Source organism: Python bivittatus, unplaced genomic scaffold (assembly GCF_059951505.1).
Source record: "Python bivittatus isolate LINGU-HERP-01145 unplaced genomic scaffold, Pbiv_v1 ctg000680_np1212, whole genome shotgun sequence".
Lineage (NCBI taxonomy): Eukaryota > Metazoa > Chordata > Lepidosauria > Squamata > Pythonidae > Python > Python bivittatus.
Window position 1 is genome coordinate 3,493,614 of NW_028277095.1, and position 14,941 is coordinate 3,508,554.

General features: G+C 46.9%; 1 protein-coding gene across 1 annotated transcript in view; it reads right to left on the reverse strand.

The window, feature by feature from the left end:
* PHYHIP (phytanoyl-CoA 2-hydroxylase interacting protein) overlaps nucleotides 1-13,556 on the reverse strand; it is a 39,366-nt gene extending 25,810 nt beyond the window's left edge. Inside the window, exon 1 of the mRNA XM_088151943.1 lies at nucleotides 13,384-13,556. The gene's annotated coding sequence lies outside the window, so the exon portion shown is untranslated. The remainder of the gene's footprint in view (nucleotides 1-13,383) is intronic.
* Nucleotides 13,557-14,941: the final 1,385 nt, after the last annotated feature.

A 14,941-nucleotide genomic window follows, 5' to 3' on the forward strand; every position in this document is an offset into this window, starting at 1 on the left:
GATAGCTTAGCAGGAGAAAGTTCTTCCTGCATATGTACCCATTTCATTGCTTGTAACCTATGTCAGGAGGGAAGGAAATGGAAGGAGCTGGAGAAAGCAAAAGTCCATACAATTACTGTGTGTGACAAAATGCCTCACACTGAATGCTAAGCAGAACAGTACATTGGAAGGAGACTCCTGATGCTGGATTTGTTACCATCCTTGGCTTGCATGCCCATGGGCTCTGCCCAAACCACACACTGACAACCGTTTGTCTACTGGGGGGAAAATACTCAAAGGAGTCATCTATAGGGGATCACATTGTGTATGCTGGATGGAGCCAGAGCCAAAACAATTATTATTGTTAGCTGCCCAGAGTTACTGGTCTAAGATGGGTGGCTTTATAAATTGAATAAATAAATAATAAATAAATAAAACAAGTGATGGGTCCACCCATTTTTCTCTCTCCTCCCCTCCAGCACATTTTTTTTCTCTCTCTCTTCCTCCTTGTACCCCAGACCACTTTTGGGGGAGGTCTGAACTGGATACTTCCAAAGCTCTTTGGCAGCTCTGCAGGTTATCCTAAGTGTGCAAGAGAACCTTCCCCCAAAGCAAACAAAACAAATCTCACACCTTTAGAAAAAAATCATTGTAAGAGAGAAGAAAAAACTCAGTTCAATGGGAACCGAGTGTTCCTGGCCACAGAACCCTGAGTATCTGTTGAGGGGGAAGCAGAAAAACAAGAGGAACAGAATATCTTGAAAAGGGACATGGCTGGCTGTCCAGAATGCCAACATGAACGTGCTACTTGCAACAATTTGTTGAAAAATGCCTGCCATCTCATCATCTTTAGACTTGTCTAAGGAGCAACGGGGTATACGGTTTCTTGTTTGTCCTTCAGCAGAACGGCATTTATTCATTCTTTCTTTCTAAGCTTTGTTTGACAATTAAAAAAAAAAAGTCTAAAATCCATCTCACTCAAATAAAATGCTACATAATAAAGCAACAGATTTAAAGACGATCTAAAAATATCACAGAGGTTAAATGACTTATATACACAGTACTGCAGCAGTAACGTACATCGGACTAAAAGAAAGAAAGTGTGAAAAGAGCATTGATATTCCAGAAGGATATTCCAGCACTGAATGGCTACTATGAAAAAGATCCACAGCTCTTAGATTACATCTAAGGGTGTGAGCAAAAGGTGTGTTTGTTCACCTTGTTTTTCCTCTGCCATGGACTCAGGGGGTAGCTTTAAGGCATGCTGCCTCAGTCCTGAAAGCTTTAAGCAGATTGGGCATTAAGGATCTTGGTCTCCCATCTGAACCTGCCAAGCTTTTTGTCCAAAGCTTAATTTTTGGAAGGTAAGCCAGTACAGTTGTTCAGAACCAAACCTCCTCTCCCCTCCACAAGACATCCCCTTTGGTTACAGAGGAGCAGTTAGGGTGAGTTTACTTTGTGCTGCTCTGCTTCTTATCCCTTCTGCCACATAATTATTTCCAGTCTTAGAATCAAACTCGATTCTAAGTTCTTATGCTCTTAGGCTGGATCCGACCTCTGTTCCATCTAGTCCAGCAGTCTGTTCTCACAGTGGCCAACCAACCGTACAAGGGAGCCCACTAGTCTCCCAGCAGATGGCCCTCAGAGGCAGTCCCACTGCCGTTAAGGCTAATAGCCACTGATCCCCATGACTTCCACAACTTCCTTTTTTTGAAGCCAACCAAGATGGTAGCCCACCACATCCAGCTTGCCTTCTTAGCAGCAATATGGAAGTGATTCACCACTGTCTTCTCCTGGGATGTTTTTCACCTTCTCTGTCTAGCCTACCATCCTGGGATTTGTTAGCGGTCTCCAATCCAAGTCCAACATGTCCAACCCCGTTTAGCCTTTCAAGATCAGCCAAGTCAGCTAGATGCTACCACATAGCTGGGCTCTTTTTTTTTTTTTTTTGGCTTACCTTGATCTAGCTAATGAATTAGTGATTTGGGGCAACCCCTTTGTTGATTGTATTTCACTGGTGTTGCACCAATTATATGGACTCTAATTTGTTTCCAGGATACAACGTAAGGCATGTGTCCTTATGCATTCTGCCCTGAACTACCGGCAGTGGCAAGTGAACTACAATCGCCAACATATCTCCCCTGTGGCCAGGGTGGTGGCAACAGCTGCTGCTGAGAGTTTGCATTTCATCAGTATCAGAGGGCTCCAGGTTCTCCACCTCTGTTCTAGGAGTTAGGATATCTAAAAGGATACTTTCTGCATATGAACCTCCCCAGAAGACCAGAGCCCTCAGAGGGTTCGGAAACCCTTTTGTAAGTTATAAAACTCAAGCTGATGGAGATCTGGGATAGGACCTTCCTTATGGCAAGACTGCAAGTGTGGAACGCTTTCCTTATGGAAGTCAGATTACTACTTTGCTTCATTTTAGAGGGGGCATTCAACTGTTTTTTTTTTTACCACATGGTTTTTGAATGAATTTAAATATAGCAGCTGGTTTCAAATGTATAAGCTCTAAGTTACCTAGGAATCTCTTTCTGAAATGTGTAGCAGTAATGTAGATAATGAATAAATATGATGCTACAAAATATATTTCAAAATATGTATTAAATCAGCACATCAGTGTAAATTTTCATAGGCTGCATGAATTGTTCAGTTCCTCCATGCTTATGAGGGGATGCTACCAGGCTGCTGGGAACTGCAATCGTGATCTCAATAAGATAAGAAAGGAAGTGCTTTCTGATGCAATGGCCAGATGACTAGGTGAGGAATTTTGGTGGCCTCCCTCCCCAGATTCCACCCTGACCAAGTTCCTGCCCTGAAGCACTCCCCATTTCAAGAATGACAGTTGCAGGCAGGTGGCTGGTACTCGTGTACAAGAGATGTTTCAGATTCCAGTCTGACTCAAAGGAGCGAAGCAAGTGATGATTGGGTGAACATGTGGGTGTTAAATGTGCCATTGTTGAAGGCTGACAGAGCTTGGTAATCTGGGAGGGGTTCTTGACATGGAGGAAAACTGCTCAGCAAAGTGTGAATGCTGGCGAGAGCAATGAGCTGGCTCCTTTTTCACCAAGACACATTGGAGGGAAGTTCTATAAGGTAATCTCCTTTAAGCCAGAAAGAGAATTCTGTTGGAAATGCTTGAGAAAGCCAATGTATTCTCACCTCTGTTGGAGCACAAAGTTCAGCTGAAGGAAAAACAGATCTATTCCAATAGTGCATTTTCAGGGCTTGGCATCACATTCTTTGGATTCATCCAACTCAATGGCAAGCAAACAGCTATCTTACAATCATTCATATGGTGCACGACCCAATAATGGGAATCTTGACTCAATTGCTTTTAATCCCCCAAGGAAATTCTGGGCCAAAACAAGAACCTGGACACCTTTGAGGTATCATATTCTTCCCTGACATCAAAAGCACAAGAGCATTTACACTTCACCACTGCCTTCTCAGTGTGGCTTCAGGTCTTCCATCACTCATGCAGAGTATACCACAGAACAGCTTGCAATATCCTGAAGTTTGGCTCCAGAAGGAATGTTGCTACAGGTTCTGGCCCTCACTCAATGGTGCTGAGAAGATGCTAAAAATCAAGATAAGCTGCTCTATTCCAGCAGCAATAGCTAAGTCATTCTGATCCCTTGAGGCCCAATTAATAAGCATGACTTGGGGAACATGCAGCTGACAATTCAGCTAGGATAACATCCTTGGACATGTGATAAGTTAGTAAGTGCTTACAAATCCCAACTTAGAAGAAAAAATGTACGCACAGAAGACAATATATTGGTGATGGATTTTTCAGCTACCTGTTCCCTGATCTGGTTTCTCCAGATGAACGGGATGAACCCCCATAATCTCCAGTTGTTGGCCATGCTGACAGGGGAATTGTGGGAACTGAGGTCCAACACATCTTCATGGCATTGTATACCAGGAGAGGCAGTGATAGAAACCTTGCTCATTATGGGATATAGTCTTCCATAAACTGGTGCCCCTGAATATGATAGACCACATCTGAGGTTCTGGCCTAGGAAAGAATAACTGCTTTGCATCCAGAAGGTTCATCTTTAATGCCTGGCCTCTTCAGGTGAGATCAGAATACTTTTGAATGCTAGAATTGGAAGGAGCCATTAGGGTCATTGAGCCCAACCACCTGTTCATTTGCAGGAGTCCAAGATAACTCATCTTAAACAAGTCTACTCTTCACCTGAACTCATCAAGTGAAAGGGCACTCATCACTTCTCTGGTTTACGAATTCCACTGTTGGATGGCTCTTATGTTAGGAAGTTTCTGCTAATTTTCAGTTGCAAACTGCCTTCCTGTCACTTAAAATTCATTATTCTGGTCCTGCACTAAAAAAATGATAGAGAACTTCTCAAGGATTTTAAAAAGATCTATCAAATCACCACAGTCTTTTCTCAAGGTTAAGCATTCCCAGCTCCTTTAATCACAGGACTTAATTTCTAGTCCTTGGGTCAGTGTTTCTCAACCTTGGCAACTTTAAGATGCCTGGAATTCTGGGAGTTGAAGTCCAGATATCTTACGGTTGCCAAGGTTGAGAAACACTACCTTGGATTATTGTTGTTGCTCTCTCCTGACCTGCTCCAGTTTCTTAGAATCTTTCTTAAAGTTTGGTGCCCAGAATCGGAAACACCACTTGAGGTGGGATCTCACAAAGCAGAATAAATAAGAATGAACCATCATTACTTCCTGTGGTTTGAAAATTATACTACTGTTGATGCAGCCTAAAATTGTACTTGTGTTTTTTGCAGCCACATCACACTTTAGCTCATATTCTCCTTAATCAACATTTATTCCAAGATCTTTCTCATACAACCCTAACCAAGATGGGTATTCCTCTTCTGTACCCACGCATTTTCTTTTTGCTACTTAACTGAAGAATTTTGAATTTGTCTCTACAATTTCAATGCGTTCGTTTCAGCTGTTCTCTTCAACCTTTTCAAGGTCACTTTGAATTGTAATTCTATATTCTAGAGTATTGGTTCTCCATCTAACTTTGTGTCATCTGCCTGAATTCCTAGAAAATCACTGCCTGCCTGGATTAGCAATAGTTATGTAGATGAATCAAAGAATCTCATTCCGTATAAGACAGTGTCCTATGAACTCTTGTCATGCCAGATTACAGAAAGTGTTGTCCAGTCCAACCCTGGCCTAGATGAGAAAACAGTATCTACAGTGTAAATTAATACAGTAAATAAACAAACAGCAATTACACCAGAACAGAGACATAAACAACAGATAGATTATGCTGGTGCAACAGGAATGAACAGATCTTTACAGTCTGACTCAAAGCCAGCAGTGAAAAAGCTAATTGGGCCTTCAGGGGAGAAGAGTTCTACAATCTGGGCACCATTATAGTAACCAGGATGTCTTCCTCCCCAGGTAACAGAGAGCACCTGAAGGCAAAGTTAGACTTTGGCAAAGTTTATGACAGGCCAGTTCATGTTGAACATTTGAACTACCTCAGTGTGTAATGGGGAGAGTGGACAAGAGAAAAATGGATGTATACAGAGGGGAACAATGATGTTATCATGCCTCTTATCCTCAGTGTCAGAGCTACAGTCTTTAGCTTGCAAGGCCCCTCAAAGGCTCTTCTTTGGAAGACAATGACTGTTCCTCAGAAGCAGTAATTAGGCTGAATGAAAATTAAAAAATATTGAAACCAGAATCCCTGAGGCACCAGGGACCAGCTCTGAGATCTTGGAAGAGTTGTCTTCTGCTGCTCCTGACTGGGTACGTTTGGAGTTAGATCCTGAAACACAGATGTGACTACCATGGCCACAAAAGTACAACCATCTCTGAACTGAGCATCAGAAAGTGGAAAGGTGGAGACTTCCATATTGCTTGGCAAAGCACCTTAAGAAGACAGCAGTGTAACCCAGCCTGAGAATCATCAGCTGAACTTGAGTAGGAAATCGGGAACTTCTGGGACAAAAGCCTCAACTGACCTCATTCTACAGCTGGAATACTTCTGGGTTCTGATGTTCTGAATCTTTTGACTTCTGCTATACCAGACACCTTTACCATCCCACATTATCAAATAGCTGATGCGTACACTCGAAAAATTCTTCCTAATGGTTAGTCAAAATTGATTTAAATTACAATTTGTATCTTTTTCCTTCAGGTGCCACAGAAAACTTGTAGCACCGTATGCTATCAAATATTCATGTGGTCCTTTCACATATATGATAGCGTATGCTATCAAATATTCATGTTGTCCCAATCCCCCTAATTCCAAAACTCATTTTTATGAGAGATGAAGGCTCATACCTTTGATCCTCTCTGCTGTTTATATTTTTGTGAGATCTCTATCATGTCCCCCTCTTCATCATCTCTTTTCCAACCAGAAAACCTTCCCACTTTGGTGTCTTCCAGATGTTTTCAACTCCATCTCTCCTTACCCCAACCCATGCTGCCTAGGAACGATGGCAGTTTCTGGTTCAACACATGTGGAGAAAACCTTGGCAGAAGAGAAGTTCTGCAAAAGTAGTGCTACTTCTGGCTCTGGGGCTTTCTGTGCATGTTTGGTGGCTTGACAAACCAGCTTAGAGACATCCCTTTGTTCTCAGAGGAAGAGCACCAGATTCCAAGCTGGTGACCCAAATTAACACGCCAGTATGGACACGACTGAATGGATTAAAAAAGAGAGAGAGAATCAGCAGAATACATAGGGAAGGTCGTGAAAAGGAAATAAAAATTGCTCTAAGAGCAACTGCAAAGAAGGGAGCTTAAGGCAAGAAAGTAAAGTGGCTGTGAAGCCAGCTGTTGTTGGTGGACCGACTTTTTCTTCTTTGTTTTGTTTTGGGGGGAGACTGCTCATGTCACTGGAGTCCTGCCCGCTGCCCCTCCCAAATGACATTCCAGCCCTTCCCCTCCGACGTGTCTGCACAGCAGTTGAACCGCTCCCTTGCCAGGGTGCTGAGCCAAACCAGAGAGGTACAAGGGGGAGAAGCAAAAGAAACGAGCTTCTGCCACAGCAAGCTGTTGTATTCATACCACCTCCCTGGATGGTCAGGAAAATCAGGTTGAAATGTCCTTGCCAAGAGACAGCGCCAAGAAAACAGTCTGATTCAGATCCTCAGCTGCACACAGCCCACCAGCAAGCCCACACAGCCGCCTGCTTGCCATCACTCACGTGTTCCCAAACGCCGACATCCCTGACTGTCACGTGGAGATGCACAACTCCCCCCCACCCCCGGCAGGCAGTCCTCCCTTTAGATATCAAAATCAGGCATGTGTGCACACACACGTGGGCACCTTCACCCAGGTGTCCTCAAGGCTTTTCTCCAAGACGCAAGCAGAGACATTTGGATCTCCAACTGCCCCCGAAAGTCCCCTTTGCCAGGCCTCCGTTTGCCAGACCAGGATGCACTGCCGGGACATCAACACCCCTGGGCCCCTCTGAGACAACCCAGAGCTCTTCACAAAGCCCGCTAGCTGGGGATAATGGAAGCTGGAGTCTCACACTACTAGATGGTATTGGGATAGGGAAGAAGCCTGTTTTAGGGACTTCATTCAAATGGGAGGAGATGACAAGGCTGGCTGGGGATTTCTGGGAATTGAAGTCCACACATCTTCAAGTTGCCAAGGTTGAGAAACACTGTCCTAGAATGACCGTTCCTAGGGCAGCTAGTTAAAAAAAACAAAAACTTTCGACAGCTCTATTCATCTTCCTCCCCTTAACCATTTTTCTGCTATAAAACAGTAGGAAAACCCAGGAGGATTCCAAATGGAAGGTGACACTGGACTTTCCAGGAGAACGATTAAATTAAAGCTTGTCTGGAAGCATGCTTGGATGAAGAAGATCTGGGTTCTAATGACTGCCAAGACGTGCTACTTCAGCACGGTCTCTCTTTCTCCGAACATACCCTTCTCCCCCTGGGATCCACAGCACCATCAGAGTCACTGTCACTTGAAACGAACAGCTTCCAGAGTTCAGTGAAATTCCCACATGCACACACACAATCGAAGCTGCAGCGTGGGGGGGGAGGAAAGGTGGATCAAAACACGGCTGAAGACGGTGAGTTCTAGTCCCGCCTTAGGCATGAATGCCGGCTGGGTGACTTTGGGCCCCTCACTCTCTCTCAGCCTAACTCACCTCACAGGGTGGTTGTTGTGGGGAAAATAAGAGGAGGAAGGAGTATCAGGTATGTTTGCTGCCTTATTATAAGAAATAATAAAGGCTGGATAAAAAATCTAAAAAGAAATTCAGAGAAGGTTCTTCACAACACCTCTCTCCAAATGATCCACCTCTCTTCCTTCTTCCTGTCCCCCCACCTCCTTTCCTGCCCTATTGGCAGCCTGTCCCACCTAGAGAAGCAGCTGTTCGCTGATGGCAACTCCATCTGCTTTTGCCCGCTTTTTCCTATCAAAAGGACAAGAAGGGAAGCAGCAGCCCGCGGGTGGCCTCATCGTTTGGGAACAAAATGCCATTCACCCCAGAAGAGCAGCAAACAGAGGATTTACTGCATTGTATCTGAAAAACAGGATGCCAGCTAGGCAAACCAGCATGTGGAGGAGCAGGTTCAAAGGCAACGCCCCATTTTGCATGCACAAGATCCCAGAAGCAAATCTGTAGCACATCTAGGTAGATCAGGGAAGGCCTCTCCCCAAACCCTGGAGAGTAACGGCCAATGTGGACAGAGCTGATTCAGTAGAAGACAGATTTCTTTGTTGCTTTCTGGAGAGAACATGGTCTGCCTTCTCATTTCCACCTACATAGTGCAATTGGAACATTCTGATCTCATCCTCAGGAACTTCAGTAAAAAAAGATAGGGATTTGGAAAGGAGCAGGTCAGCTGCTCAGGGTGACTGATTGGGAGGATTTCCCCAATTTGGACTTCACCTTCTAGGATTCCCAGAAAGCATGGCCAGGGCAGGACCTCATATAAATTAAGTCTAACACATCTCCAAGTTGGCAGGTTGGAGAAGGCTGGTGTAAAGACTTAAATCTGGGTTGCTAATCTCTATTCCGGAAGCATTTCGGGAATACGATGGGGTTGGGAGGGCTTGTGGTGAGATCTCCGCTGTGCAAGCATGTGCTTTTGCTCTGAAAAGGTGTCCGCTTTGGCCAGCCCATCAAATGCTGTGATTATGAGCAATTATATCTGCTTGTGTACTGCAGTGGATGATGGTGTATTTAAGGAGAAATACAGTGGATGGATGGGGGTGTGTGAAAGGAGAAAAGAGATGGATGTATTATAGAGCAAGAAAGAAAAATAGAAAAAGTAAGGGGGTGATGATGTTTTAAAGAGAAGGCATGAGTGCATGTGAAAAAAGGGTGGATGTATTTCCATCTTTTGCAGAGTAGGTTGGTCCTGACTCTTTCTCTCTCTTCCTTCTCCTTAAACAAAATTTGCATTATAAGCCCTGGGGCAAATCCAGACACAACTGGATGCATTAAATTATCTTCATCATCATCTCTTCTGGCACAGTCTTCACAATGCTATACAGGTAGTCCTCGACTTATAACCACAATTGGGACTGGAACTTCCGTTGCTAAGCGATGCGGTTAAGTGAGTAACGCCCAATTTTACAACCTTCTTGCTGTGGTTGTTAGGTGAATCATGCAGTTAATTGAATCCAGCTTCCCCCATTGACTTTGCTTGTTGGAAGCCCCCTGGGAAGGTTGCAAATGGTGATCACGTGACCCCAAGATGCTGCAACTGTCATAATTACATGCCAGTTGCCAAGCACCTGGATTCTGATCACATGACTGCAGGTATGTTGCAACAGTTGTAAGTGCAAGGACTGGTCATAAGTCACTTTTCTCAGCACCATCGTAACTTCGAACAGTCATTAAACGAATGATCATAAGTCGAGAACCACCTGTAATACATAAGCTCAAAAATACAAAAGCAAGCCCAACAGATGCCCTTGAAATACACCAAAAGAAATCTTAAATGTATTCAAAAGTGAACATTTAGATGCTGTAAAAATATGCATGTATGCATACACACCCATATATGTTCTTTGCCTGAGATCACACAAATATCAGAGCCAATCTGCATTTTTCACTTAATTCATTTTTGCATGCCTGATTGGTAGTGTAACATACAACTTGATTAAACAGTTAAAATGTGATTATTCTGAGTAACTGACTGGGAGATGCAGGGAGAAAATAGCTGGCCTGGGATTGTGGTACAAGGACATTGATTGTAATCCTTTGCCCACAGTCTCAATTAGAGAAGGGGGAAGGGTCCAGTGCTGATTTGCCCCTCATACCATTTTTCACTAATTGAGGCTATTCAAATGTCTTCCTGCTGCCCTCATTTTTACATTATAAAATGTATGTTGACAAATCTGCTTCAGCCCAAGAAATATAAACCCTGCCTTCCTGACCTAGCTTATGTGCTGCAGCCCTAAATATACACCTGCAACTGACTGGTGTCTAGCTAGATGGCAGCACCTAGCCAGTTTTGGCTGTTGTCAACTAGCTAAATAAGGTTGGACCTAGTTAGAATTTTGGGATGGGAGACCACCAGAAAATACCAAAGCTGTAGGATAGACCTGATAGGTCAAACCACTGCCCTCCACATCATTTTGGAAGAAGGCAGTAGCAAAACACTTCCATTCCGTTGCCAATAAAATTATACAGATCTATTGATGAAGTAGATAGAATTGATGTAGAGTCCAGCTAAATTCAAAAGAGACCACCTATCTTCAGACTACCAGTTCTGGACATCTCGTATTAGCATACCAGCCCCTAATCACCCACTTGGAAGGGCACCCAGATATATACCTCATGCGTGCATACCTTCCCAGCTATATTTAGACTCTTCTACTCATAGTTCAACCTGTACACCCTCTATAGTCCATGACTTTTGAATTCCTCTCTCTCAGTCTATCTCTGATGGTTTCTGCCCACTCGGTAAGATCGGGCGGAGTCAATCCACTGAATGTCCCTTCCGTCAAATAATACCAACTACCGGGAGCCAGGAAGGGTGCCTTCTGGGTCGCAGCATCTGCCCTCTGGAATTATATCCCCCAGAGATCTGTGCCGCCTCCATCCTGATGATGTTCTGGAAGGCCTTCAAAACCTAGCTGTCCTCCCAGGCCTTGGGGTGGGGTGTTTGTAGAGCCCTGGTGGTGATGTGCTTGCTATTAGAGAAAGTTAGTTTGTCCAGACCCACAGGATTTTCTTGCTGTTTTTCATTGTTGTCTTTACTGTTTTTACTTGATGTGAGCCACCCAGAATCATTTTGGGGTTGGGCAGCTTCTGGTTCTCAGAGACGGGTAAATAAATAAATGAGTACTCTAGGATCATTCTCATAGACCAGTGTTGTCCAAGCTTGGCCACTTTAAGATGAGTGGACTTCAACTCCCAGAATTCCCCAGCCAGCCATGCTGGCTGGGGAATTCTGGGAGTTGAAGTCCACTCATCTTAAAGTGGCCAAGTTTGGACAACACTGTCATAGACTCTTGAAGCCCAGGACATACATTAGAAATAACACAATATCCAAACGCAAACTAGCGGTCTTCTTAGATCAATAGCATCACTTATCAATACATCGTTATATAGACTGGAGAAGTCTCTTTCATCTGGAATTCAGTCATACCTGCTTGAGGTTTTGGACTGACTGAATCATTCAGGTTATTATTTCCCATCATTTTGAAAGAGTGCCAGCAACGTCCCTTCACTGGGTTCAAACCCTAGCTTCTTACTGCACGATCACATTATCCTACCTTTTCTCAAGTCTGCCTTTTCTCCCATTCCTTGCTCAACACCCCAGTGGGCTCAGCTCAGCTGAAAAGAGGCACTTTATGTGGAACCATGTGTTTTACAGCAGGGTTTACTGAATAAACTACAAAGGAATGATTTCACATAACGGGCTAAGCCACGATTAAACAAACCTTCCTATAACTTACTCCAATGTAAGCAGTGAGAAAAAGGTCACTCAGAAGCTTCTTAGTCAAGCCAGGATATGATACCAGGATACGATTCCAAAACGTTCGTCTGACCTCTAACCACAACGTATTGACTTGTAAAACCACTGCGCAAGTAAACACACAGTTATAAAACAGCTCCATCGACATTCATGCATAGTTATCTGACTGCGCACAGAATTTTTTTTCACCTCGCGATGACACATGCTTTGCCCAAGTGCAAAGATGCGCACTCCTGCTTGCAAACCTCTCATCATACAGCACAGACATGTGCTCACGTGCCCATAATTTGCACATACCAAACTTGCTTATGTGCACATGTACACACTTCTATGTCTGTAAAAGTGCATGCACATAACTGTTAAGGGCTTGATTTTGGGATTCCTGCCTGCATTTGCCAAAGCCCTGATGCAGTTCTTGGTGCTTTTCTTCCTACTGGAAACCAGGAGGAGGTCCCTCCCCTGGGGCCACATGGAATTCAACCGGACAGGTTTAATAGCCATCATTAAGCAGCTGGCAAAGTAAGCAGGAAATTGGCTAATACAGTGTGTGTCAAACTTGGCAACTGTAAGATGTGTGGACTTCAACTCCAAAATTCTGGGAGTTGAAGTCCACACAGTTTGACAAACACTGGGCAAACAGGACCCCCGAGTTGGGTCTAAATCTGTTGAGGCCAAGTTCCTTCTGCCTGAGGAAGGGAGGACCGCAGCAGGGAGCTTCGGCACTCTCCACCCTCCAGTGGCACCTCTCTGCCAACCATCCTCGGAAAAGGTGTCCCCTCCAAGCCTATCTTCTGATCAGAAAAGCACACCAGCCGGATTGCCTGAACTGCGGCACCTTGGTCCTCCTCTAAAGAAAGAAGTTGGGGAGGGGGTGTTGAAGGAATGTGGGGGGGGGGGCTGAGTCTCTGTTCACCAGGAGAAAGCCTCTTACCCTTGACTGTCCCGTCTCCCTTTGCTGCCTTGAAAGTTGTTCGTTTATTGTACATTTCAACATGCTTGTCTTGTATCTTATTTCTATTTATCACACTGACATCCTGGCTTTTTTCCCAGACAATTCAAAGAACCAAACAGCTTATTTCCTCTTCTCTTGCCCATGCCTTCCCCCACCGCACACAACAACCTTGTGAGGGAGGCTGACCTATGGATGGGGAGCTTGAGGGTCTTCCTATATCATTGACTCCCACACCATCATCCACCACCCACGGGATGAACCTGGAACCCAAAATCTTCTGGAAGGTGGCAGGTCCCCCCTCTCCGACTCGAAGGCGTCGGCCCAAGGTCACCCAAGGAGCGGCGGTCCAAAGCTGTCCTCCAGAGATCCTGGGCTGTTAGCCACCGCTACCTGGCTGAGGATGATGGAGTTTGGTGTCCCGAAGACCCCAGGGGGCGGAAGGCTGCTCTAAGTGCTCTGCGTGCCACGCCGGGCTGCGACTGCGCTACCAAAACGCCACAGCTGGGGCCGGAGCCTTGACCCGCGGCCCCGCTTGCCACGCCGCCTTACCTGGCTCCGCAGGAGACGCCGGACCGCTGCGAAGTCAACGTGGTGGTGGTGGTGGCGGCGGCGGCGGCGCGGGGGAGCGCGACGGAGCCAGAAACGGGCAGGCGGGTGCGGGGCAGACGAAGAGCTGCGCTCGCCCAAACGCCCGCAACGTCCCCAGGTGAGAAGCCTGGACGCAAAAGCAGTCAGGACGCCGGAGAGACCTTGCGGCGGCGGCGGCGGCTGCTGCTGCTGCTGCTGCTGCTTCCCATGCCCGAAGCCCGCAGGGCAGGAGAGGGGACGGCTCTGCTTGGGCCGCCCGCTGCTGCGCTGCTCCGGCGCTCGGTCCGCAGCGCCCCGCAACCTGCCGGCACCTGCAAGGGACGCGAGCAGAGCGCGAGCAGCCTCCGGCGCGGCACGCGGAGCGGAGGGCGGGCCGAGAGGACTCCCGGCTCCCCTCGGCCAATCGCGAGCCGACCTGCCGAGCATCGGGGCGGAGCCGAGGGCCACCGCCGTCCCCCCCGCCAGCCCCGCCGCCTCGCGCGCCGGAGTGCAGCCGCAGCGCCTCTGCTGCTCCCGCTGGAGGGGATCGCGCGGCCCGGGAGACGGTGCGCCCGGCGGGGAGCGCGCCTGCTGCGCCAGAGGGAGCTGAAGCGCAGCGCGGCGGGGGCGGCTGCGGCAGGCCCCCAGCGGGAGCGGAGCGCGTCCCTGAGAAGCGCCGGGGGCAGAGCGCGGCCTCTGCGGGAGCAGGGAGGGATGAGGCAAGGCGCAGGTCCTAGAGAATCGGGGGGGCTAATGTAGGAGGGCAGCCCTCCTGGCTCCTCTGAACTCTTCACCGGGGTGGATGATAAGCAGACGGGCGCGCGAGAGAAAAGGGGGTCCTTGCGGAGCAAAATGGTGTTTCAGGGGCTCATCCAGAGGCTAAGCGCAGGCGACGTGGCTGCTGCCTGGAGCTTGGTTCTTTTGCAAATCCTCCATCGCAGCTCGGAATCTATCACTGGTGGCCAAGTGCGTTGGGGAAGTGGATGGTGGCTTCGTGTTGTGCAATGCTAGCGAACCCGTAGCTTCGTGCATTGCGTGGGCCCAGGCTTAGAGCTGAAGAGCCCCAGTCAGGGGTGGCTTTGTCCTGAGGAAGAGGGAAGCAAAAACTGCCCTTGGTGGTCCGTGCTGAAGACGGACAGGGGCGGGAGACACTGGCGAACAGAGCCCTGGGTGCTACCTCCATGCTTGCAAGCCAGCTGCGGAACTGAGGTCAAGAACTGAGTTCCGTCAAGAACTGACACGTAGACACAACTGTCAGTGTGTCTGGCTTCGGTTCAGGGAATAGGGTGAAGAGCCCATCTTGTCTTTCGCATCAGATGAAAACACCTGGACCCTGAACCAGGACCAGCCTTGCTGAAGCTGAAGCTGATGCCTTCCAGATGTGGTTGGGAAGTGAACCATAAATAGCTCCAAACTGAGGCGGTCTGGGTTTAAAATTCCTTCATACAGTCCAGGACAGGGTTAAGCAGATTGAGTGCTCAAGCTAATCAATAACCCGTTAAAATCAAGTGATTGTAACTCAGCCTCAGCTGGTTTTCAG